The sequence below is a fragment of the Dipteris shenzhenensis genome, chromosome 6 (genome assembly GCF_047967505.1).
Source record: "Dipteris shenzhenensis isolate YYH24624 ecotype China chromosome 6, Dip_SZ_1.0, whole genome shotgun sequence".
Taxonomy (NCBI): Eukaryota; Viridiplantae; Streptophyta; class Polypodiopsida; order Gleicheniales; family Dipteridaceae; genus Dipteris; species Dipteris shenzhenensis.
In genome coordinates this window covers 48,599,198-48,627,187 of record NC_141601.1, presented here as the reverse complement: position 1 = coordinate 48,627,187, position 27,990 = coordinate 48,599,198, and the positions used below count along the sequence as shown (strand labels likewise).

The window sequence follows — 27,990 nt, the reverse complement described above, 5'->3', positions numbered from 1 at the left end:
CGAGATGTAAAAGTTTGTGACAAAATGAGGAAGAGATGCTCTACATAGTCCCATTCATGAAGAAGATAAAATATGTTGCTGTTCACACAGCAAGGGCAGAGGCTATCAAGCGATTATCCGTAACAAAAAGTCATAGAGCTTCCATCTTGCCCTTGGCGAGCCTTGCATAAGAGACATTAGCTCCAAGCCCAACAGAATGCCCTGAGCTCCCTCCCACCCCCTTCTCTCCTGCCCTCCCCTTTGCCTCTTCTTCTTGCCCTCCTTCCTTCCTCTGCGTTCTCAGCTAGCCCTTGTTGCTCAGGTGGGCAGATTCTTCTGCCCTTCAGCTGCTTCTTCTCCCTCCCATTTGTTGTTTTATTTTACCCCGTTGGTGTCCTTCTTGCCTTGTTCATTCCATGGATTCTTCACCAAACCATGCATTGTGATTCTCCGCCCAAGACTGTCTTGAGGCTGTCCTCAAGGCCCCATCCCTTCCCATCCAGCTAATTGTGGAAGCCCTAGATCTTTTCTGTCCTCAACTTGGCTCACAGCCCTCCAAGGGTCTCCCCTTCCTTTTCCTGCTGCCTTATTGCCTTTCCACCACATGATAGGTTTCTCTTCTAGCCTAGATCCCCATCTGAGTTTTCTAATTTAGGCAAGTTATTGGTCGCTTTTAACCTTGGAGTCAGCATCTTTGCATCCTCGTCTTCTATATAGTCCAACATTATCTTCTTTGTGTTTCTTCAATGAAAGCAATAACTATTGTTCCCCTTGTTTCAATGTCCACTGCATTGAAGATGCTCTCTAAACAATCGAAATCATTGCAAGACGTTGGCTTGTTAGGTGGATCACTGTGTAAACTAATATGATGCTGGCTCATTGTGGACCATACCTCACTGCCCTCTTGAATCTAGACTCAAGAAACTTAATCCATGACTAATCGTTCTCTTTCTTCACATAGAACTTGGATAATAGCAGCATGAGAGGAGCTCTTCCTTGTTTTCCATGGCTTTTGTGAAGACCTGTCTGAACTACCATGGAAAGTTGTGCTCTTGGAACTGTCGGAACCTCCCGAATGTAATCTCAGTTGGTGGTGGTACCATTTAAGGGCTAGGATGTGGAAGCACATGTGAGGAAGTTTCTCACAGCGTGCAAGGCAAAGAGAATGGTGAATCTTCCTACACATCTTGCCTTCCTCGTTGGAGGACCCCGCATATGTCTAATACAATCAATTCTCGCATGAACATTTCCAAATCTGACCAGATTTAAAGAATGATTTTTAAGGACTTTCAAGCTAGAGAAGTTTGAGCACATAATTGTGCACCATCATGATGAAGCAAGGGGAGAGCATCGTTGAGTTATGCACCCGCATGAAGATCCTAGTTGCTAAGATATGAACACCTCCTAATGCCACCATCATGAAGGGCTGATTCTTGAGAGCCTTGCCCTTCCCTATTGCAACAAGATTGATTGATAAGTTGCCTAAGCATGCCACTCTCCATGATTTTTTGAAGGAAGCGGTAAAGTTGGAGAGGTTACAACTCAGCTTTGATCTACCAAGAGCACCATTTTCGGGGTCTCTAGTAGGGGTGGATCTTCAGAATGGCAATGCATTAAGGAGTAGTTAAACCAAATCAAGAAATGATTAAAAGAGAAATCAAAGGTTGAAGAGTCTTTATCTTTTAAACTCAATTGTAATGTGGTTTGTGGTTCACTAAGTGCACGATCACTCAGAATGCACTTCGAAATGTAAGGTGTCAGCTTCTACTTCCTGCTGCACATTCTATGAGATTCACAGACATGACACTTCTATGTGTACATTTCTTAAGGGTTTGAGAAAACTCCTACCAAACATTTCAACGGGAGAAATTGTATTGGCGACTCTCCAAAGAGCGAAAATGGGCACTACCTCCTACGAAATCATCAAAGCCTTACCAACTCCCCTCGCTCATCCACCACACTTCTACCCAATCCCTCTCTACTCCAAGCTCCAACACCTACTCCTACCATGAGTCCTTACTATTACCCTTAGGCATACAATTCACCCTACCAACTGCAACCATGGGGTAGATAAGGTGGGTATCGAGGATGATTATGAAGAGGCCCAAACCTTCAAAGACCGATGATGTGCTACAGATGTGGGGTGTATGGCCGCTATTAAGAATGTACACAAGATATTCGAAGGGACCACCATCTTGGACACGGCGTAACACCTACATCCATTACAATAGAGGCTGTCCCAATGGCGTAGAGAAAAACACAACTCAAGTAAGCATGGTTGAGGTAGTAGAAGTAGTGGAGATAGACAATCCTCACATGATTGGGGTGGTGCTAGGAGTATTGACAAGGTCACAAACCAAAGATGACATCCCTGATGATGACAACTCGACACCAAAGACAAACTGCTTCTTTCGCTAGCGACTCACCTCTCTAGCTCAGGAAGAGTGACTAAAGGAACATTGTCAAGGTCCATATCGGTTTCCAAAGGCGACAATTCCAAAGATGGTCAGAGCATGCCTTCACATTATCGAATTGTGATCGGAGGCACCATGAAGGAGATCTAACCTAGTTCTAAGGAAAAGGGAATAACTCAACAGGATAAGGTATGGGCAAAGAAGAGCAAGTAAGATCTTCCATTCTTCCAGTGAGGGTAGTAGACTTTGACGTACAACTTCAACCATAAGTAAGATTTGATCATGGAGTTGAAGCCAAGGTTTTATTGAGATACCAAAGTTCCTTGATGTAGTGTCAGTGTGCCACTTGTATGGTGTGCATTATAAGTAGGGGTGTGTGTACAATAAGAGGCCATATCAATGAAAGGTGAAAGGGTTGTGCATTAGAAGTTCCTTGATGTAGTGTCAGTGTGCCACTTGTATGGTGTGCATTAGAAGTAGGGGTGTGTGTACAATAAGAGGCCATACCAATGAAAGGTGAAAGGGGTGTGTGTGTAAACCTTATCTTATAAGGTGTCCCGGTATGAAGTTGTTCAGTCGGGATTGAAACAAGGGTTTTTCCCATTGTGGTTTTAGGACCTTGTATGTGTCATTTGCAATAAAATGAAAACTGAATTCTTGGATCTTTGAACATGTACCAAAGCCATGAAGAAAGCCACCCACATCAAGGAAGCAGCTGAATTATTGAAGAGTTAGTCACCCATAATCTAGACGTATAGCAGCCCATGCCACTAATAGAAAGGCAACCACAGCCAAAGCTACCGCTATTGAGGATTCAACGACCGTGTGGCAAGAAGACCAGAGTCTGCAAATGAGGAAATGAACAAAAAACAAAGCATCCAATGAACAGGCCCACACAAACTCTAAAGACCGTGGCTTGATACAGGAGTTCGTCACGGTCAGTTTTATGTCTAGAGTAAATGTGAATGCATCTGAAGCAGAAGGAACAGCAGGTTCTCCATAGCTGACAGTAATCAAACATCCGAGTTTCCAAGACCTATATCCACCCACAATAAGATTCTGGCTGCTGCCACAAAACAGACCTGCTTCTCAAATTTTTGCTCACATATATAGTCAAGCTCCAGTGCTTGAATACGTGCTTCTGCTATAATGATCCAGCTGGCCTCACCAACAACCTTATCCCCTTGAAGAAACAAGAATGCGGAGCTGAAGGTAGAGCATCAATCCTCTCACCTATGAAATAGCTAGCTGTGAAACCCGATGTTGCTGTTGACATGCTTGAAAGAACAATTGGAACTGTGCCAAAAAGATGGCTCATCATCATCTCCTTAATGATCACTAAGAAACTTCGATGAGGAGGAGCTTTTCAGCTTGCAGATTTCTTCTCTGCTGCTACATCATTTGCTGTTGCTGGCTGCAAATTGACCTGCTCTCTCTGCTCCACACAAACTATGTTTAAGAGATCCCAAGATATCCTCTCTCTTTATTTTTCTGTAAGTGCCATAGCTCCTATGGGTAGCATGGTTGACGATTGTGCCTAGGAGTAAGTTGCAGATTACACACAAATAGAGATTTGCAGCAGTTTGCCTTGTGTGGTTGCAATGGTACATTGACAGATTGCATTATTCACCTTGCTATTGTGGTGGATCTTGAATGTGCATGAAGTAATGATTATGCCTTTGTTGTTGATTGTGTTTTTTTGGTAGGTATACCAATTCGTTAGGAAAGGTACTGCTCAGAGGGTTGCAGACTTTATTTGATGCCATAGAGAAGCTCTTGAGCAGCCGATTTGCATTGCATTTGGCAAATATGGGAGATGGTTCTGTGCAAATTGTAGGTGAAGATTGATCTTAATAGCTTCCAAATATGTAAGTACCGCATGCAAAATTTCATGAAAGGAAAAGGTTATTGGAGCTTGGTGACGGCTGATAAGCATAAGCCACGGATTCCTATAGAGAATCTCTGACTCAAGCACAACTCCAATCACGTTAGACTTGGTCGAAAATAACATACAAAGTACTACAATACTTTTCTATACGTGTGACTGATTCTATGCTATGCCCTATATAGGATGCAAATAATCCCAAGGATGCATGGGATACTTTGGTGAAATTGTATGACACCGACACAATAGCAAGAAAGATTCAAGCGAAGCAAAAGATGCATAGCATAACTCTGAATAATAAGAGATACATGATTATGTGCAGGATATAAAGGGACGCGGAAACCAACCTGCTTCTACAAAATGCACCAATGGATGATAGTGATCTTGTGGCAATCACATTGAATGGTTTGGAAAAGGGTATAAGTCATTTGATATCTATATCACAATTAGAGGTGGCAATCCCGCAGATTTTGAGTTGGTCTCATTGCTCATTGTTGAAGAATTGAAGCTTGGACTTGGTACATCCACCAATAGTAATATGCATGCAAGGGATAGACATTCTACTCTCATAGAGCTGCAAGAAGCAAGGGGAGATCTACATCTAGAGGATGTACAGGTAGATATGGTTGGATGGATAAACAGCCACAATAGAATTAGCAGCCTTCATATGGTGCACGAGGTGGTAGAGGATCATATCCCCAGGGGGGGACATCCCTCTCCAAAGGAAGAGGTCGTCGGTAACCTCAATAACAGCAAGTAATGGGATTGACTATCACGATTGTGGAAAGATTCACATGGCGAAAGATTGTTACAAGAACAAAAAGACATGCGTGATGGAAGAGTCCGATATGGAAATTATGCATCATCCAGCAAATGATGAGAGTGCATATCATTTATTCGCCATGAAGCATGTTATGGGCAGAATGACTTCACATAGTGAAGCAAATGAGACAGTGGTGATAGGTTTGAAAATGGAGAAGGCTTTTGTGCATTGCATGTATATAGGGGGTAGACACTTAGATGTACATAGCTAGTGTAGCTAGGGGCTTTTGGTTTTAGTGGGTGCTTTTTTGCAAGTGCTTATGAACTGATGTAAATATTCCAAGTTATGAAAATATGTTTTGCAAGGACTCCTATGGGAGATGATGAGTCGCACTGAGGGTGCCAGGTCCTCCAAAGCGTCATGGTGTCCAATGTGACGTGGTGTGTTTTTTTTTTAATTACAAAAAGAGACTTCTATTAAGTATTAAAGAAAACCGTTAGAGCAAGCTTCATACGGGATACACCATGCAATGCATGAAAAGCTCAAGAGCCAAAAAGAAAGGATTGGGGTTGATAGTGATGCAGCTAAAAAGAAAGGATTGGAGCTGATAGTGCCATCTCCAACCAGTAGAAACCTCCGAGAAAAAGGGAGAATCCCTCCAAACTCCAAGAAATACAGTCCTCCTAGAAGAGGCTGCCCGTGAAGGGCCCTGCATGCTAGCCCATATGGCTATCAAAGTGTGAACCGTGTCACTCCAAATACCCGTGAACACCTGTGATGGGTGTATCTGGGTGCCATCGAAGGCCTCTGTGCATCTGGCTCTCCAAATGTGCTAAGAGGAAATGCTAGCCAAAATCTCCCAAGAGGTGTCCACTGAAGCACGTGAAGCTTTGAAGGGAGTAAGTGGTACATCCTAAAGAGAGAAGGGCTCTATCACCTGCCGGCGGATCGAGAGTGCCCAAGAAGAAGGCTCACCCTCATAAAACACCTCGGGCCCAGTAAGGGATAACCATGCGACCGAGCCCCAAGTCATGAAGAAAGGGGAAGTATGACAAATGCTGAGTATCCGAGCAACCCCTTTCCAAACAGTCCTCGCCTGACTGCAATCCCAAAGGCAATGTCACACTGACTCCTCTGCAGAATGATTGCGAGGGCAAGTGGGATCAGCCCCAAATCGTGATCTCCACAGATTCACTGCAATCCACGTGGTGTGTTTTTGGATGACGTGTGTCTAACATTGTTATCCGTTGTCATGTGATTGTGTGGTCAAATGTGGGCATTGATGCATTAATTGCCCTACATGAAGTTTGTGTGTGGGGGTGGTGCCTAAGGTCTAAAGTGAGGTTTAATTGTCTTGGCCTAAGGCTTTGAGAAGGGAATGGAAGAGTGGTAAAAAGATCTGATTACGTGGCTGGAAATGAGGCAACATGCCTGTTGCATGCATGGTGGCTACATGATTTCCATTTCCATGCTTATGTATGGCGAATTGGTGATGACACGTGGGATTGCATTTGCTGGAAAATTCTGGGAATGGACCGGGGGCTAGAGAGAATGTTTTAAAATCTATTGTAGTTGCATGAGCGTCGACGCATGAAGGCAAGTATTTTCCGTGCGGGTTTTTGGGCTGAGCGATGAAGGTCACTTTTTCGTCCATACGTTGCTTTCAGGCTCACGGAGGATTGTTGCGGGTTGATGGATTTACAAGAATGGTCATCATCGACACAAATTTCCAGTGCCACTTGGCGTTGCCTTGAGCTGAGCATAATGCCTTTCAGCTTCTCGTGTTTTGAGAGAGTACGGAAGTCTTGGCTTGGTGGCTGAACGTGCGTCAGATGTCAACTTGTGCATGCATTTTCTTTGAGAGGGACTGAGCAGTCGTAACTCCTTGGTGGGTTGCGCCATCAGCTAGGAGGGATGGGCTCATTGAGAATTTGAAATTCGGGCTGTTTTTCAGAGGATCATATGTCTTTGAGGTTGTGTGATTGTGTTACAGTTGAGTTGTGTGAGAGAATGTCTACTTGCTCTGGATACCTGCAGATAGTCACAAGGGTTGTCATTATATGGTATGATACACACCATCCTATTACTGATGTTTGCAATGTGCCATTGAGGATGCATGATGGTAGAGTTAAAAGACCATGTCAAAAGTGTTGTATGCCTTCTGTTACAAAAGTAGAGTTACAAGAGTGTTGTGTGCCTTCAGTTACAAAGAATTTGGCATCTATTGGACAAATGGCAGGGCAAGGACTGCAAGTGTATTTAATGAGCATGGTGGCTTTGTGAAAACTTATAGAATTGAAGCAAGATCATTGCAAAGGGTCAAAAAGAAGAAAGAGTGTTTACTTTGGATGCAGGCATTCGGAAATTGAATCAGCCATGTTTTCACGTAATCATCGTAGTGTAGCAGACATTGATATGTGGCATAAGAGAATAGGGCATGCCAATATTGAAAAGCTGAAAGCTATGAAAGCAAGGACACTGTTGGTGGTTTGCCAAGGTTTAAATATGATGGGAATTCAAATGTCTGTGATGCATATCAATTTGGGAAGTAGGCAAGATTGCCATTCGCCAAGGAAGATCAAACCATCATTTGCCAGTAATACATGTCAAATCTAGAGCTACATTTCTTCGATACAAATTATCAAAGAGCAAACAGAAAATTTTACCTCACCTTGATCCTATAGGTCTGACCAAACTTGTAAAATGTGCGGACACGGAGGTTGCAGGTGGCCAGCAGGTGTGCATCAGACGATGCTTGAAATACAGAAACGGAAAGAGCTTCCCCCAAGACAGACAGGTTGTCATCCATCAATGAGGATGTCTCCAAAGAATGATGCAATGAAATTCCAGGCCCAATTTGTCTAATTCTGCAAGGCTGGGAAAGGATTGGAGGGAGAGCCAAGGGCCTGAGTGTGCAATTTCAGTGAGGGGGGTTCACATGCGAAACCCCTCAACATTCAAGTGTCATGACTACACAACCATAAGCCCATATGTGAATCATGGTGAAATATCTCAAGATTGATGGAGAGACTCTGGAGTCCAACCACATAACAATCTTCCTCAGGATCAAAGAGACAAGATCAGCTGCAAAAACAGAAGCGCACAGCAATCCCCCATCTGAAAGTGGATTATTAAAAGCTACGTGTTTATAAAAACGAACTAGAAAAGGCAATCTCACAGTGCCTGATGACTCATACTTGCCTAAGATTGGACAAATGCTTGATAGAAATACTGCAGAAAACAGCCCGTAAATGTTTTACAATGAGCAAGGGGAGGAGCATAGGCATGCCTTGCCACAGCTGGTATAACCAGGACTGCAAAACAGCAAATAAATCATGGAAAATGTCAGGAACAGCACGAAAACAAACAAAGGCAAGAGAGTATAGACACACAGATAGAAAAAGGAGAAGAGAAAGAAAGAAAGAAAGAAAGAAAGTTTATTAAAGTCTTCATAAGACCAATGGGTCTATGAGACTGTGAAAATCCTGATACAATGAGTTGTGGTAGTGGAGCTACTAAACCAGCGTCCATACCAATGCAAAATGCAAAATGCCAAAAATGCAGAATGGCAGTACTAAGTCCTAAGTACAACATAGTGATGTCGGTGGTCGACTATATATCAATCTCAGCATCATCATCAATATCATCATCATCCCCAGCAACAGCAAGATATCAGGATGGATGAGGCAGTGGAGGCATGAAGTCGGCAATAGAGTGCTGTCGGCCACTCAGAGGTGCGGTCCTGGCACGTCTCTTGGTCGTAGCTCTACGTCTAACCAGGGCTACTGTGACCCCCGTCGGTCGGGCTCCAACTCTAAACAAGGAGGGGATGTCTCCAAGTGTGATCTGTGTGTCGACCCTCCGTCAGCTGTCGGGTCACGGGTTCCGGGTCACGGTCATGTCGAGGCCTCGTCTCGTTGGGGTCCATGTGATCTAGCTGAAAGAACTCCGTGATAGAGCTCTGAGAGGGATCAACCGAGGAAGAAGTCTGCTCCTGTCTCCGTGCTCGGAGTATCCTCTCGCGGTGTCTAAGTGCCTCATGAATGAAACCTGCCAAACACCGCTGGTCTGGGTAGGAGAGGAAATGGGCTAAAATCCCATAACTATCTCTGAAGAGGTAGTGGAAACGTCCTCGGATCTCATAGTACACAGGACACCTGAAGATGAAATGCTCCTCTGTCTCAACCTCCTATATGTCACATAGTGTGCATATGCGCCGCTCCCTGGGTAGTTGCTCTGCTCTGCCGCTCTTGATGTGAAGTCTGTGTGAAGAGACCCGGAACTGCCCAAGAGAGATCCTCATCGAGTGGGGTAGGTGAATCTGTGTGTATTTTGGTGGGTCAACGAAACCCTCCACTGTGATATGTAAGAAGTGATCTCTGTAGAAGCTAAGCTTCACTGGGAGTTCACTCGGTTCCAACCAGGTCCGAAAAGTGTGTAGCTGTAGTAGATCCTCGCGAATAACCTGGTTGACCTCGTGTGATAAGAGGGGAGAGAACGGAGCATCCATGCTATACTGGAAGGGAGGTAGTCTAACCATGTGGAGCCCCAGTCGCTCAAACCATCTCTCTGTACGTGCATACCAACACCTCTAATCTCCTCCTGCTGCAAGTGCCATAGAAGAGGATAAAGCTATCCATGGTAGCCTGCTACGCCCCGAGGTATAATCCCCATATTCCCTAACTCGGTACAGATATGTGATGACCTGAAATGCAGCATCTAGCTGTAAAGGGGGTGACCCAAACTCAGCCTGAATGATCTCGTGAGGAACAGATGACTTACCACGAATCATCCGTGATAGCACGAGAACCTGTAGCTCCACACGGGCCCACTCTGTATCTGACAAGTCTGGCCCCCAACAAGGACTTTTCCAAAAGCTACAGGGAAACAAATCTTAGGCGGGGAAAGCAACGTGGGAAAACATGATACAGTTTGTGAAGGAACTCTATGAAGGAGACGGAGAAGGGAGACACACCCAAAGTATCTCCGTCAAGCTACATATGGCATCATCACAGAAGATGATGTGGAGAGACGCCTGAGGAAGTTAGCCAATGGGAAGAATCTGGACTCACAAGGCTCAGTAGTAGAGATACTAACATGGGGACGGGACAAAGAGAAAGAAATGCTGACCACGATAACATATACAGATTTGGAAGAGAGCTTCCCGACAAACCTGGCAACTCAGCAGGATAGTGCCGATCCACAAAGGAGGAGACAATAAGATAGTAAAAAACTACAAAACAACCATGGTAAGCAGTTTCTTGACTAAACTATATGGCACTATCCTTGAACAGAAAATCACCAAGTGGGCAGAGGAACAACGAATGAATAAGGGAACCATCCCAAGTAGGGTTTCGTCCCAAACACTCAATGGTAGCCTTGGCAATGTTTACTTACATGCCTGTGTGTTTGTGGAATTTACACAATGCATTCAGGTGCACTTGCATGTCCTTCTTGCCTTTCGCAAAGAGAACTACAACATTTGCGTAGATGAGCACAAGTATGGCATAACCCGCATCCATTATTCTAAATCGAAGGGAGTTGGTGAGAGGAGGCACCCTCGTTAGACCCCCTATGTTGCTGCTTATGATTATCTTATCATTGGATCTTGACTCATCTGCCCATTTACAAGTGGCCTTGCTAGTTTGGGTAGTACTTGCTCATACAATGGCTTCCCTAAGTGGTTGAGGGTGTTGCATATTTCTAATCTTTCCCACAGGTTTTTACAGGATATTCTATCAAAGGCTTCCTTGAAGTCCACGAAACAGCAGTAGATAGTTTTCCTCTTATTATGGGCCCCCTCTATTGCAGCTCTCATAGTGCCCAGATGGAGTCGAAACAAGCCAATGTCCTTCACATTCGAAGGGAAACCTCTAGAAGTAGTAGCATCATACAAATACCTAGGGATCGAATAACAACAAGCGGAATGAATCTGTGGAAAGGAGAATAGCAGGAGGGCTGAAACAAATGCAGGAAGTCACATTTATGGAGCTGGGAAATGAGAAAATTCCTATACAGTATGGTCTTACAAACGGTGGTCCTCTGTGGATGCCCTGAATGGGTGCCCCAATCATTAGGGCATATTGGCAAAACGAATAGAGACAATCCACAAACAATTACTCATCAGGGATTAAAGGAACAAAGTACAAAATCCTTATCCTATTCTGAAGAGACAGGGATGATACCAGTACATGGTCTACCTTAACAAACTTGAAAAAGCAGAGGCAAACAGGATTCCATTCATGGCAATAATGGGGGCCATGAGAACCACGGGATGGCACAAAGAAGGGATCAAATGGATGGAGCTCTGGGGAATATATGCTGCAAATATGCTGAGGATGTGGGAGATATCAGAAATTTGGTTATGCAGAAAATGCTACAAAAATTATGGCAAGACCCAGGACCAAAAATGGAGTTCTACAAACGGGAAATCAGCTCGATGGATGAATATGAAATGCAAGAATACCTCGGGAGTACGTATCGCTGTTCAAACAGCATTAATCTGCAGAATAAGGACCAGCTCTCACGATTTAGTCATGGGAAGGGATAGATGGACAAGAGCCAGAATACCAAGGGATGCATAGACTTGCAAAATCTGCCCCATAGTGGAGGTAGAAAATGAAGAACACACAGTCCTCCATTGGCAAATCATATGTGCATATTAGGAGAAAATACAACAGCAATGCTAACAGTCTCAACACCCTTCTGGAACTACCAGCTAAGAAACTGGGCGCTCACCTAAAGGAAGTTTTCGGGCACTGCAGCAAAGTCCTCGACCTAGAACACCAGTTAGCTAGACACATATTCGCAGCATATCATTTCCTATGAATGTTTTTCTCAGAAATTTTGGATGTAAGAGCCACTATCTATTTGATAGTGGTGTCCAGTCCCATTCATCGTTAAGGGTCTCAAGGGGACTCTAATCCAATCATATCATATCTATGCTCCATTCCCTCTCTATGATCAAGATTGCTCTTTCATCTCACTTCCACACGCTCTCAGATGGTTTTTAAACGCCTCCTATCTCTGTGACCACACTCTCGCCGACCCCCTCTTGGGCTTGATCTCTCCACCAACTTCAGATGATCATCATAGTGCTGACAGCCCCCATCTTCTCCATGAGCTCAGAGATTTCTCTGTGTATTGGCATATTTATGATTATGTCTTTTTTTAATCCGTTATGGGTGTTGATGCCCGTTTAGAGGATCCACCCTTTCCCTTCAGTCTTTCCAAGACCTTCAATAAACTTTCTTTCTTTCTTTCTTTTTTCGACCCCTGGACAAGCCCGTAGGCTTTAGAACCCCTTACTCTCCAAACCTCCTCTTCTTTGCAAACAACCTCCCCCTGGCCCTCTTCTCTATTCAACGACCCCAGCATCCCCTCCCCTCACCATCTCTCAAATTTCCTTTCCCCCCCATGCTGCCATATTCCCCCCCCCCCCTCTCCCTATCACCAAAATGCCCCCACCGTACCCACCCACCCAGCCTCCTTTCCTAGATTTAGACCCCCCTTTCCCCCCGCCCCTGCTGCCCTACTGCCCACCCAGCTCTCTCTCACATCATATGGGGACTGCACATCAGGGAGTTAGAGGTTGCCATGGTTGGCTCTCGATTCCTCCATGAGGTTGGCAACAGAGGGAGACGAGCGATGCTGGTATGCACGGACTCACACATGGTTTGTGAGACTAGGGTTCCACATCAATAGGATACCTCCTTTTCAGTACAATTTAGATGCCCCTCTAGTACTCCCACCCACCATCCCGATCGGGCCACACACCAACCAGGTCATTTGAGAGGATCTCCTGCAGCTACACACCTTTAGGACCTGGTTGGAGCCGAGGGAGCTTCCAGTGAAACTCAGTTTCTATAGAGATTACTGTCTTTGTATTTTGGAGGAGGGATTCATCACACCACCGGGGTATATTGAGCTTCATATGCCTCACTCACTACGGATCTCCATCGGACAGTTTCAGGTATCATCACACCGCCTCCGCATAGAGAACGGCAAAGCAGAGGGGATTCCTAGGGAGCATCGCTTATGCATATTGTGCGATTGTCAGGAGGTTGAGTCGGAGGAGCATTTTATTTTCAGGTGCACAGTGTACTACAAGATCCGAGGTCGCTACCACTTCCTCTTCAGAGACAGCTCCAGGCTCCTTTCCAGATTTCTCGCCTACCCAGATTAGAGATGCCTCGTGGCCTTCATTCATGAGGGGGTCCGACACAGAGAGTACTTACTTAGGCGACGAGGCTTGGCCACATCATCAGACACCTCTCAGAGCAGGATCACAGAGTTCTTCCCATCGAGTGACATTGATCGTCCAGTCTCTAGCCGCAGACGTGACAGAGACCCCGACCCAACGACCGTAGCACGACACACAAGACATCGAGGGGACACACGGATCACTCTGGGGGATCTCCCGTCATTGTTTAGACCCGGGATACATCCCACGGGAGTCACAGTGGCTCTGGTCTTGTGTCGAGCCTCGTCCAGAACGAGACGCACACAACCCCTCGACGGGCGCCAGCGTCCCATCATCGGCTATGCACCAACCAGGGCGACATGACATACGGAGGATTCCGCTCCGCTCCAGTCCTTTTCTTTTTCATTGTTACATCCAGATGTATTTGATTATGTATGATCAGACTTAGGATTCAGCACGGGTGATGATGCTCATTTCAGTAGCTCCACCCTTACTGTGATTTGTATTAGGTTTTCTTTCAGTCTCATAGACCCATCGGTCTTCAAAAGACTCTAATAAAATTTCTTTCTTTCTTTCTCGTTCACTCAAACTGCCCTCCTTTTTCTCATCCCCACCATCTTATTGGCCATACAACACGCCCCCCCCTCCCTTCCCTTCACCCCTCTCTTTCACTCACCCATCCCTCCCCCTCCCAAAAAAAAAAACAAAAATCCCTCTCTTTCACTCAATAGAATTACTACGATTATCCGAGTAGCGAGGTACCATCAAAGAAACTATAACTGATTTAATGAGCCATTCGCAGTTTCATAGTACAACCTTGCTATCACTCTTCTCTTATTTCCAACTTCCGAGAATCTAATCACCCACAAACATGGTTAGTTGATTGTCATAGTAGAGTGCCCACAGTCATAGCATAGGGTCTTGGGTTGTATTCTAGTGAAAGGTATAGGTTAAAGCATGGAAAGCGGTTCTTGTATATGCTTAGGTGAAAAGAAGTGTTAATCAGAACCTTTGATGGAGGTTTTCGCCCCCATATGGGTTCAAGGGTTTAGAAAAGGGTTGTAGGGTTTAGAAAGAGGATAGGGTTGAGAAATTTAACTAGGGGTTTAAGGTTGAGAGAGAGTTAATAGTTTTAGGAAGAGTTCAAGGTTGAGAAAGAGTTACAGGGTTAAGGAGTGGAAAGTTAGTCCCCTTCATGGAATCAAGGGTTCAAAGGTTGAGGAGGCGGCGGCATGATGAAGAGGAGGAGAACAAGGAAGGAGGATGGGAGATTGCAAGGTTAGAGCACACTATCACACGGTGATAGTGTTGAGGGAGCATGGACACAAGGAGAACAAGCACATGAACACAAAAGTGAATTGAGCATTTGAACCCAAAGAGTCCTAGCATGTTTCCATTGAGAGATATTTATAAATGTTGGTCTCTATATAAAGTGTATAGAATAGTATGTACATAATTTGTAGGATACCTCAATAGTCTCTACACTTTTGTAGGGGACCTCGTTACTTTTTGTAGGGGTCCTTAAGGAGGGGGCCCCAATAGCCTCCACACTTTGTAGTGGACCTCGAGGGTCTCTACAAATTTTGTATGGAACCTCTCAAAGTGTGTTGTTCTCTCTGTACTTTTAGTCTTTCTCTTTATAGATCAGATTTTGCAAGTATGTTTAGATCTTTCCTAAAGAGTGTTTTGGCTATTCCTATCCTATAAGATCCATCAAATCTACTTTTAACACGAGTGGAGCTATGTTGTTACTCCACGCTCACAATGATCTCATATTGGCTACTCTTGATTGTGCTTTTGGTCCTCGTTGTGCAATAAAGTCAATTGTGCTTCTGATGGATGTTGCTATAGGGTTAACAACACCCCCAGATCAATTTGATTACCCGTCCTCAAGGATCCGATGCCTTGAGTGGGAAGTTCTTGAATCGTATTTCTTTCATGGAGTTTTCTAGTTGTCATGTGGATTGGTTCATAGTATGATATAACATCTTTTTAATGTCATTATTGTTGACAAAGTAGTCCTTGCCTTGTTCTTGAAAACTTCTAGAGTTTCTCTTTTCTTCTAGATTGCACAAAAATGAGTTGAAGGTTGACAATGCGAAACAATGTTGGGTACTTGATGTTGAGGGTATTGAATATCGTGTGTACTAGGTTTTGCATGTCGATAATGATTAGCATATCCTCTTCTTTGTCTTCGACCTCTGGCATGTAGATTCTCATGTTAATAGACCTTGTGTTTGATTTTCTATTTGTTATCACTACTGACTCACAAAAACGTTCTCTATTGCTTAATGTATTCTATTTGTATAGAGCATAGGACTTCTTGGATCTTGACATTTGATTTATCGTTTGTCTAGAGGAATATTTGTAGAGAGGAAAGGATGAGGTTATTGATGACTATTAGAAATATTTATATTTCCTAAGGCAGTGGCCAAATGTTTGTAATAAAGATACTTTTTTCCTTTATTACATAACATTGGCCACTACCTTAGGAAATAAAAATATTTCTAACAATGACGAGGCTTAGGACTCACATGTACAGGTTTAAAGCCCATGGGTGAGTTTGTGATATTGATCATGTCAATAGCTTTGAGTTGAGTGAACCGGCTTCTTATACTGATTTGTATAATATCATAAGTTGTGCTCTTAAGGCCTTTCTATTTTCACCTAGGGATTGTAAAAGTGCATGCTTAGAGCTTCTTGGGTGTATTGTGCTACCTAAAGCTGATATTGAAGATAATTACCTTTCACCTAAGAACTCTTTAGGCCTGTGCCTTGATTTTGAGATTAAGTGCTTGACATATTTGTGCCCTTCCCTATTCAATGGGATTTTATTCGTTATCCATCATGTCTAAATTTGAAAAACTTGAAGTGTTTGGACCCAACGTACGTGCCTAGGTGTGCAAACTTACGGAGTTGCAGGATTCGAGAGAATCTTATCTGCAATTTTATGCGGTGGTGCTATGGTTTTGAAAACATGTTGCTATTTGTGAATCAGTTCCCAAATGAAGTTGCAACGGATTTCAATTCTTTATTTGTTTTTATCCTTCTTTCTTTCAAAGACCGTGATCATTGTTGGGGACATGTTTCATGGAGAATTATTGTTGATCTTTTAGATTTGCTGAAGCTTTTCTAGCCTTTTACTTGAGTAGATAAGAGTATTGGCAAGTTGGACTACGATGGAGATTTGACACTCGAGTTCAAATGTGGACATGCATTTGTGAAAGGTGCAATCCGATCATTTTTATCATGGATGGTTGAATTATGCTTGATCCTTTGATTATGCACGCCTTTGCTTATATATGTGTCTTGGCCGATGCACATGTACTTTGGATCTCTAGGAATTGATTATTGGCATGTGTCAAAAGAATTCCCTCTGTGACTGGAACGAGGTGTATCCCTTCTTGTTGGAGAACATTTCTCATTGATGACTTATGCTTGCTGTGGGTCCCATTTTTATAGACGTAGCATTTCTCTTTGTAGATATAGTGTTTCCTTTGTAGACATTTTTCTAGATATAGCGTTTCTCTTTTTGGGTTCTTCATACTATCGTCGAGGTACCCATATTTCTTTTAGCATATTGCATGGTCTATCAACAATTGCAAGTTTTTTTGGTGCGAGGAAGGTTTAAATAACCTTGAGGTTTCCTTTAACCATCTTTGCTCAAACAAAGCAATGCTTTGGGATTACCTCTGCCCAAGGATATGGACATGTATGAAAGAGGATCATATCTGTTGAAGAACTAAAGGGAAAGTATGAAGTGAACACAAAATGAGAATGCTTGATTATGGAATGAAGAAAGGTGAGGTCCATATGTAGGCACCTCTTACATGATCACTGACATCACTGATGACCTCTGAGCTTCACAATCATCTCCTCAATCAGCTCCTAGAATCTCTCAATCATCCTATGTGGCATCTACCACCTAACAGTGCTTATGGGCACCTAACTGTGCCTCTAGCACACACACATAGAAACCAAGGTGTGCCTGGGGCATACACCTTGAGATATCCCAACAAACCCCCCCTCAAGGGAATGCCTCAGGCTATGTCAAGGATTCATCTAGTCTCATAGTTTCTCATGCCATCTCATGGTGGTCAAGGATTAATCTATGGCTAGGATCTCATGCTAGCAAGGGGTTCCCAAGGGTGTGAGGTAAACAAAAGGGATACATAAGACCTTCCAATGGTTATCTCCCCTGCATGTACATGCACACAATGTCTGCAGGAGGTACCATGGAGTAAAACACATATACATGGCCCACATCATATGGTGACCAGAGGTGTTTACAAAGAACACAATAGTTTATTTCATTCATTTTGGGGGACTATCCAGGCTGAGTACCTTGACTCAACATAAAAAGAGAGATCTGGAGCATATATGGAGATGGTTCAAAAAGCATAATCTTCATCATGTGGAGACTCATCAAATGAAAGTAGATTGGCAGTTTCTGACTTTGTAGTTGCTTTCTTTTTGGCTCTACAATACTTTTCATGGTGATTGTTTTTGCCATAGTGTTTGCATGGATTGATCTTGAAGCAGTCTTTTGAGAGGTGATTAGTCTTCCCACAATGTTTGCAAGGTGAAAACTTGCCCTTTTGAAATTTTATGACATAGGTTGTGTCATTGCCTCTCTGGTATGCTATGTCATTGCCTCTCCGGAGTTCCATGTGCCTTTCTTCTTCTTGAAGAGCAGAAATAAGACCTTCAAGATTAGGATTAGGAAGATTTTTCAAAGTGGTAACAACATGATCATAATCTTCAGGCATACTTTTGAGCAATACTGCCATTGCATCATCTGTAGTGATTGGAGAGTTGATAGAAGCAAGTTGAGTCATGAGACTCCGCATAAGATTGACATGGGCAGCCAGAGGAGTGCCACTAACCATCTTCAATTCAAAGAAAGCAATCTTAAGTGACAATTTTGAGATGTGAGAGCTAGCACCAAAAATAATGTCAAGCTTCTGCCAAGCTTCTGAAGGAGACTCTAAGTCAGAGATGTGATGAATATAGTCATCTCCTAAGGCAAAAGCAATGATGCCATAGGCTTTCTCCTCTCTGTTGGGATATCTCAAGGTGTATGCCTCAGGCACACCTTGGTTTCTATGTGTGTGTGCTAGAGGCACAGTTAGGTGCCCATAAGCACAGTTAGGTGGTGATAGAAGCCACATAGGATGATTGAGAGAATCTAGGAGCAGATTGAGGAGATGATTGTGGAGCTCAGAGGTCATCAATGATGTCAGTGATCATGTAAGAGGTGCCTACTTAAGGACCTCATCTTTCTTCATTCCATAAGCAAGAATTCTGAGTTTGTGTTCACTCCATGCTTTCTTTTCAGTTTACCAACATGGTATCAGAGCCCTTTCATCCCCCTTGAGCCCATTTGTGCCACATCATCTTCTTTTTCTCCATCTTCTTCTTCTCCATTTTCCTCCTTCTTCCCCAGATCTTTGAGAGCTTTGTTCTCTGCCTACAAACGACCTTTGCCCAAACCCTCTGAGCTGCAAACTCCTCTTATATGGGCGAACTTCCAGCTGCAAGATTTCTGTGAAATTTCGACTGTACGTGGAATGCCAACACTCACACTGATCGACAAAAATTCGCGCAATTCCGCATGTGTACCTATCTATATGCAAATTCCTCTCAGCACGTGCTGGATGACACTGAGGGAAAGCTGCTGTTGAAATCTGAGCAGCAATGGCTGCATATTCAAGGAGAAAACAGAAAAAAACCAGTCGACTTTGAAGAAGCTACCTATGGCGACCTGACGCGGAATTGCGCCTCTCCTCCTCAGTGGATCTTCTCTGGTATAAGAGCTTTCTTTTACTTCAGAAAGCCCCTTTTTCTTTGCTTTGGAGAGTAAGATACAAGCCCTCCAAGTTCAGGCCTCTGTTTTTGACAGTTTTGACAAGGTTGTGAAAGTGATGCTACATTAGATGCTACTTGAGCATTTCTGAGGTTTTGAAGTTTTGAAAAGCATTAGTACAACTGTGGCTACAACTTTCTTTTAAGTTGCTATACCTGGATTTGATTGGAAAGCTTTCATTTAGCCACCTCTGTGAAGCATGTAAGTGAAAGCATCATTGATTGAAATTTGGTCACAAGTCTTTGCTACATTCAATGCTTATATTTTGACGTTTTTCAGTTGTTATTCTAGCCTTGTAAGAGAGAAGACACTGCCCAATTCCTGGGTTAGACCCTCTCATGGCTACCATATTGAATATAGATAAATTCAATAAAAAGGGCTTCCACACATGGCAGATGAAGGTCAAGTTTGCATTAATGAGGGAAAACCTATGGGGACTTATCAAACCGGCTTCAACTTCTTCTTCAACAGCCTCCAATGTTGGAGAATACTCAGCTCCCACACGCCCGGCAAGAGATCCTGCTAGAGAGGAGAAAGCATATGGCATCATTGCTCTTGCTTTAGGAGATGACTATATTCATCACATCTCTGACTTAGAGTCTCCTTCAGAAGCTTGGCAGAAGCTTGACATTATTTTTGGTGCTAGCTCTCACATCTCAAAATTATCACTTAAGATTGCTTTCTTTGAATTAAAGATGGTTAGTGGCACTCCTTTGGCTTCCCATGTCAATTACATGCGGAGTCTCATGACTCAACTTCCTTCTATCAACTCTCCTATCACTACAGATGATGCTATGGCAGTGTTGCTCAAGAGTATGCTTGAAGATTATGATCATGTTGTTATCACTTTGAAAAATCTTCCTAATCCTAATCTTGAAGGTCTTATCTCTGCTCTTCAAGAAGAAGAGAGGCACATGGAACTCCGGAGAGGCAATGACACAGTCTATGCCATAAAAATCCAGAAGGGCAAGTTTTCACCTTGCAATCATTGTGGGAAGACTAATCACCTCTCAAAAGACTGCTTCAAGATCAATCCATGCAAACACTGTGGCAAAAACAATCATCATGAAAAGTTTTGTAGAGCCAAAAAGGAAGCAACTTCAAAGATAGAAAATGCCAATCTAATTTCAGTTGATGTGCCTCCACAAGATGAGGCATCCTTTGAAGATTTGAATCATCTCCATGTATGCTCCAGATCTCCTTTTTTTTTGAGTCAAGGTACTCAACCTGGTAGTCCTCCAAAATGAATGAAATAAACTATTGTGTGTTTTGTAAACACCTCTAGTCACCATATGATGTAGGCCATGTGTATGTGTTTTTGCTCCATGGTACCTCCTGCAGACATTGTGTGCATGTACATGCAGGGGAGATAACCATTGGAAGTTCTTTTGTATCCCTTTTTACCTTACACCCATGGAAACCCTTGCTAGCTTGAGATCCTAGCCATTGATAGATCCATGACCACCATGAGATGGCATGTGACACCTTGTGCTAGCTGTATCCTTGACATAGCTTGAGGCATTCCCTTGAGAGGGGGTTTTGTTGGGATATCTCTGTATGCCTCAGACACACCTTGGTTTCTATGTGTGTGTGCTTGTGCTAGAGGCACAGTTAGGTGCCCATAAGCACAGTTAGGTGGTGATAGAAGCCACATAGGATGATTGAGAGAATCTAGGAGCAGATTGAGGAGATGATTGTGGAGCTCAGAGGTCATCAGTGATGTCAGTGATCATGTAAGAGGTGCCTACTTAAGGACCTCATCTTTCTTCATTCCATAAGCAAGAATTCTGAGTTTGTGTTCACTCCATGCTTTCTTTTCAGTTTACCAACACTCTCTAGCAGGATCTCTTGCCGGGTGTGTCGGAGCTGAGGATTCTCCAGCATTAGAGGTTGTTGAAGAAGAAGTTGAAGCCGGTTTGACAAGCCCTCAGAGGTTTTCCCTCATCAATGCAAACTTAACCTTCATCTGCCATGTGTGAAAGCCTTTACCATTGAACTTATCCATATTCAGGATGGTAGCCATGAGAGGGTCTAACCCAAAATGGATAGTGTCTACTCTCTCACAAGGCTAGAAAAAAAAAAGCTGAAAAGCTTCAAAGTATAAGCATTTTGTGACCAAATTGCATACTAAAAATCATAATGGAAATGATGCTTCATCTTCCATGCTTCATAGAAGTGGCTAAATGAAAGCATTCCAAACAAATCCAAGTATAGCAACTTAAAGCAAAGTTGTAGCCACAGTTATATTGATGCTATTCAACACTTTAAAACATCTGAAATGCTAAAGTAGCATCTAATGTAGCATTAAACTCACAACCTTGTCAAAACTGTCCAAAATTGAGGCCTGAACTTGGAGGGCTTGTATCTCCTTCTTTAGAGCAAAGAAAACAGGGCTTTCTAGGTAGAAACAATGCTCATATACCAGAGAAGAGCCACTGAGGAGGAAGGACGAAATGCCGCGTCACGTCGCCATAGCTAGCAGCTTGAAGATCGACTGGTTTTTCCGCGTTTTCTCCTTGAATATGCAACCATTGCTGCTCAAATTTCAACACAAGATAGTCTAAGATATGGAGAAGCTTCCCCTAAAAGGAGTTAGAGAAAGGTGGAGCAGAAACAGAGAATACGCAGAAGGGAGTTTCGACGATCTTCGGGGAATGGCGACCAGCAGCAACGATGTTTCTTCAATTCCTTGCAGGTGAAAGTTCGCCCATACGAGGGGTATCTCCAACTCAGAGGATTTAGAGAATGGCAGAAAGACGAGGGAGAACAAGCTCTAGCAAGTTTTGGGAAGAAATGGTGAAGATGTTGAAGAAGAAGAAGATGGAGAAGAAGAAGATGATGTGGCACAAATGGGCTCAAGGAGGATCATAGTGCTCTGATACCATGTTGAGGAACTAAAGGGAAAGCATGAAGTGAACACAAAATGAGAATGCTTCATTATGGAATGAAGAAAGGTGAGGTCCATATGTAGGCACCTCTTACATGATCACTGACATCACTGATGACCTCTGAGCTCCACAATCATCTCTTCAATCAGCTCCTAGAATCTCTCAATCATCCTATGTGGCATCTACCACCTAACAATGCTTATGGGCACCTAACTGTGCCTCTAGCACACACACATAGAAACCAAGGTGTGCCTGGGGCATACACCTTGAGATATCCCAACAATATCCAGGCAAAGTTCTTCTGGGATTGTCTCCACCTCACCATTGTATTGCTGGTATACATGTCTATGTATTGTGGGTAGTTCTCTAAAACAGATCCCATATGGGTTCCATTGTGAGCTTTTACACTTGTCGGGTTTGTATCTTCTGAGAGAGTTATGAAGTACAAGGGCTGTAATTTAATACTTGTTAACCTTTGTTTCCTCAACCTGATTGCGACAACCAAGGTTATAGTTTCACAATGGATTATCAAATGATTGAAGTGTCAATTGAATGGTCAATTGATCTGCACAAGTGCTTGAACTATTGTTCAGTGCCACCATAATTGAATTGAACTTGAAATGAGCTTATGACAAAGGGAGATTATGGGTGCGAGGGGGGTGGCGACCCGGTGGGACAAAGGGACGGGGTGGCGGGTCGAATGGAGAGTTAGGGAAGGATAGGAGTTTGGCAAGGGGCAAGGCGTTTTCATGAGTTGCAACACTGCGGGGCAGGGAGGCAGATACAGAGGTGGGAAGTGGAGATAGGAGAGGAGACGGTGTTTGGGGGGGTAGACTGTAGGCGGGATGTAGATTTCCATCGATGGAAGGAGTAGATTTATGTCAGCCGACAATAGAACTTCAAGAAGGCATGATATTTTCAGTTGAGGTGGGGTGGGGGCCTTGCATGGAAGGGCAAGGTTATGGAGCTGCAATAGGGGAGTTTTTGGTGCGAGGGGGAGGGTGGGAATAGGGGATGGGATTAGACTGAAGAAATGTGGGGGGACATGAAAAAACAGGGGGGTTGGATAGAATAACTAAAAAAGCGTGTTGGAAAAGTTCCAGGGACTATAGGGGAAGTAAAATGGGGGTAAGCTGAGTTGATGGAAAAACGAGAGTTGGGGAGGGGATAATGGAAGGAGTGGGGACGGGGAATGAAAGGGGCAGGAAGGAGAGAATGGAAGGGGGAGAGAATGGAAAAGGGGGGAGGAAGCGGACAAGACGGGGGGGGGGGGGGGGCGGGGAGCGAGAGAACAGAAGGGGGAGGGAAGGGAAAGGGGGACTAGAAGGAGGGGAGAGAGAATGGAATGGTCATGTGAGGGAACGGAAGGTTGGGGGGTAAGGGCATAGAAAGGGGAGGGAGGGTGGAAAGTGAACGAAAGGGGGGAAGAGATGGCATAGAACCTCCAGTCAAAAGCATATCATCAACATAAAGAATTAAAGTTAGCAAGTCTGCATAATGCTTACAGACTAGGACTATTCTGAAAACCGAGTCAGAGAAGATAAGCATGTTCCTTAGCATACTAAGCCCGGGGTGCCTGCTTCAAACCATTGAGGGCTTTGTGCAAGCACCATACCTTATATTTTCATATCCTTTGATCACAAAAATGAGGAGGGTAAGCGACATACACTTCCTATGCCGTTTTGATATCCAGTTTTTTTTTTTGCGCAAAAAGTAGTGCTAGTTATATTACTTGAAAGCGAGAGTACAAGAAGGCCTTAAGGCCAGCGGGCTGTAATCACAAAACGGATTCAGCCCAAGAAGTCAAAATGCTAAATACAAGCCTCTTAGGGCATAATCATCGGAGAGTGGACAAACAGCCACGCTGGAGGGGCGTAATGCCACTGAAGACTCTGAGTGGAGTGCTGGAAGAATAACTCCCGGTGTCCCAGTCGCGAAGGAAACGTCGTCTCTTTTCCTTCCCTGCTCGGGACTCTCCCTGGATCTGATCCCACTGACCCTTGAGCGTGTGAATGATCGTGCTCCAGATATCTGCTAGGGTCTGGGTAGTAGTAGTCTGAGCTCCTACAGTCTACGCGCATCTGGAAGTCCAGATATGCCAGCCTGCGATGCTCCCTATGATCTCCCAAACTGGGTGCCGAGGCATCGCTCCTGCATCTGTCTCTGTCAGATGCCATGGGAAGCTGTCCATGTATGCCCAAGTGGCCTGCGTGATGAAAAAGAGAGGATCCTGTCTAGAGAACTCATAGGCCAAGTGATGTCCCGGCTCAGTGCTGCACCAACAAACGGCTCCCCAAGTGATCGGTCCTAGCTCGGGTGTAGCCCTAGCTAAGATCCCCATGACTCCCTTCCAAACCGTTTGCGCATGCGAGCAGCTCCAAAGGCAATGCTTCAGGGACTCCTCCTCCTGAAAACACATCTGGCAATGCCCCTCCTGTCCCATCTGTCTCAGCCAGCTGCCAACTGGAAGCCCCTTGTGTGCCACCATCCAAAGGAAGTAGGAGATCTTCATCAGACGCCAGCTAGCCCAAAGAGTCTTCCAGAAAGTGCGAAGAAAGACCAAGGATATCCCCTGGGCATACCATCTATGTGCCTGTCTGGGTAGCCCACGCTGGAGAGCCGCAAGAGCACGCCGACCCGTGCGTGCACTGTAAGAAAAGAAGGGGGTAGGGTTCTCTGAGGTCTCCGATGGTGGCCAATGCCACTCCCCTGGGTCCCACTCCACCTCTGACAAGGAACGGCCCTCCCATATCCAGAGTCTCCAATCCTAGTCCTGCATAATCAGGGGGTCTATATGCCACGTCTTCCCTTGCAGCCGTACAATGCGAAGGCGCTGCCAGGGAAGCTGGGGGTCGATCACGGCCTCTCTACTCTGTAGGCGATTGTCATCAGTGAGTGAGAAGAAGTGTACCGAAGAGTCCGAGAAGAGGCCTGCCACCACCAAAGGGATGCCTCGTGGAGTGAACTGTCCAAGCCACCTCTCATCTCCCGGGAAGAGCTGTCCAGTGCCTACGGGAATCCTCCAACCTGGAGGGATGGCAGCATCAATCTCCGCTCGCCGAGCCTGGATCCCACGTGCCGTACCTACTGCTGCTGCCAGCTCGCCTGGGCTCAGCTGGCTGTAGACGTCCCTCCAAACCCGGAATGAGCGCGTGGGCCCACGCGCCCAGAGCGCCCAAGGGATAAGGGATCTCTCTCCAAGCTGACGACCTGTATCATCTGTCACCTGGCTGCTCCAGATCAGGGGCTGTCTGTCTGTCTCCTCTCGGCAGCTAGGGGGGAGGGAAAGGCTGTGTCGCAACTTCCTCCAGACCGAAATGAGGCTACGGAGGAAGGGGGAACGGGGCTGAGTCAAAGATGCTGAAGTGAAGATCCATCGGATAGAAGGCTGCCAAACACCCCCTCTCTGGGGAGTACACCCACTGAGACCATGCTGTAGCAAGAGCTTCCACGTCTGTCCTCCTGGGGTCAGACCGCGGATGACTAGCTTACCAAGAAGTGCCTGACTCTGCAGCTCTGGATCTATGATGCCGAGGCCGCCCTCTGCCTGGGGGAGAATGACCGTCTGCCAGGCGACCCTAGCTCTGGTGGTGCCGGAAGCGTCTGAGCCAGACCATAGGAAGTTCCGCACCAGTCTCCTCAGCTGGGCTACACAAGACCTTGAGAAACACCAGCAAGAGGCCACATACCAAGCAGTGGTACCAAGCAGTGGCAAGAAGGACCTGGTTGACCACAAGGGCCCTGCCTGCCAAGGAAAGCCGAGCCGTGCTCCAGAAAGCAAGCTTCCGTCGTATGGAGGCTAGGACCGGCAAGAACTGCTGAGCCGGTGTGATGTCCAGGCCTACCTGGAATCCCAGGTAACGTGTCGTCTGTCCTCTAGGGATCCAGCGAAACCCCAGGAATATACCCCACTGTGAGCTGGCTCCCGGATCCGTAAGAAAACCAACTGACTTACGCCAGTTGATTTTCGCTCCAGCCGCAAGGCAAAAAATCTCTAGGGACAGTCTCACTCGCTCCAGTGACTCGACATCATCCTGCACATATAGGGCTGTGTCGTCTGCATACTCGAAGTCCAGCAGCTCGGCATCCTCTCGAATAGGGAGATGCATCCCGCGAAGACCAGTTGTACAAGCTCGAAGGAAGTGTGTCATGGCCTCCGCAAAAAATAGAAAGAGGTAAGGCGCTAATGGACAGCCCCGACGCACAGCGCTCGAGTGTGAATCTCTCCCCCATCCTACCGCTAATGATAACCCGACTGGAGGCCGATCTGAAAAGGCTAGCAATACCTCTAATCCACTCGTCCGGGAAACCGAACCGAGCGAGTGTACCTTCCAAGAAATACCAGTCTACCCTGTCGTACGCCTTCTCAAAGTCGAGAAGGAGTATGGCAAGGTGCTGGCCACTGTGCTGGGCCCATTCCGTCGCCTCTGAGAAAGTGAAGATGTTGTCCAAGATGCTGCGATCTTGGACAAAACCAGTCTGGGTGTCATGAATCAAGTCGTGTAGCAGGGGGCGGATGCGACTGCTGATCATCTTAGCGAGGATTTTGTCGGCGGTCGGGAGGAGGGTGATTGGGCGCCACTGTCTGATCTCCTGGCGGTCCCCCCCTTTGGGGATGAGGCAAATCAGGCCTATCGCCAGGCTCTCTGGCATCTGCCCGCTGGAGAAGATGTGCTGGAAGGCTGCGAGCAAGGGCCAGTGGATCTGCTCCCAAAAGCTGGTGAAGAAGGCTCTAGAGAGGCCATCCTCACCTGGGCATTTATGCCCATCAATAGCACTCACCGCATCCTGCATCTCCGCAACAGTGAAAGGTGCGAGAAGGGTGTCGCTCATGCTGGGCTGCACGAGTCTCGGTGTAGATCTCCACACCTCCTCCCTGCAAATGCGGCCACGAGGGTCTGGGGGCTCCTGCTGGAATAAAGATCTGTAGAAGTCTGTCGCCAAGTCCCGGACCTCATCTGGATCTGTCCTAACACTACCATCCCACGCCCTGAGAGAATGGAGTTGTTCCCCTGCTGACCTCTGTCCATGAGTCCTGAAGAACTCCCTGCACATCCTGTCGCCTTTCCTAGCCCAGAAGGCTTGGAAGCATGAAATGAAAACTCTGAGCGACGCTGGGTGATCTCCTCTAGCATGGCTTGGGCCCGAACCTCCTGCTGTCTGAGCTCCTCAGAGCCTGGAGAAGACTGCTGCATCCTCTGAATCGAGGCGAGGTCACGTCTGAGACCCCTCTCCCGCGCCCAACAACGCTGTCTGACCTGGATCGCCTCCTGCTGGCAAATGCGGCTAGACTCAGCAAGCGCCTGAGCTACCTGTGCTGTCATATCCCTGGTAGGGTCCTACTCCTGCTCCCATAGGTCCACTATCCTGTTGTGAACCGCTGTTCTGGTGTAGATGGAATCTGGGATCCGGCATGAACATGGAGGTGAGGACTGAGAGGCCAAGTCCAGGACTAGGATGACTGGGGCATGGTCTGAAAGTGTCGTCCCTGGAACCACTCCTGACTCTCCTCCTCTGCCAAGCGCCCAATCACTGACATAGAAACGGTCTAGTCGCTCCAGGAGTATGCCTCCCTCCCTCCTGTAACCCCAAGAGAAGTCCAGACTCCCAGGCCATCTGCAAAAGGAATGCTCCCTCCAATTGTCCCGACCTCCCACTGCAAAGAGGAAGGAGTCCCAATCTGCCTGCTCTGCCTGAGCTATACCGAGGAACTCTGGGCCCCTTCTCTGCTGATCCTCTAAGGTCTCAAGGTTGTTGAAGTCCCCTCCTACAATCCAAGAGTCCATCTCTGGCAACAGGTCTGTCAAGGATCTCCAAAAAACGGATCTACGTCTAAGATCAGTCGGGGCGTAGATATTGAGGATGCCGATGCGGGATCCCTCAATATGCAAGCCCACCCAAAGCGCACGTCCTGGGATCAAAGTGCAAAAACCAAACACATGCTGAACTAGAGAAGCGTCGATGGAGGTACAGACACCCCGCTTCTCCCCTG

The 27,990-nt window shown here is 45.6% G+C and overlaps 1 protein-coding gene across 3 annotated transcripts in view; it reads right to left on the bottom strand.

The window, feature by feature from the left end:
• LOC147901272 (branched-chain-amino-acid aminotransferase-like protein 2) overlaps positions 1–27,990 on the bottom strand; it is a 216,258-nt gene that overhangs the window by 117,221 nt on the left and 71,047 nt on the right. The window lies entirely within an intron of this gene.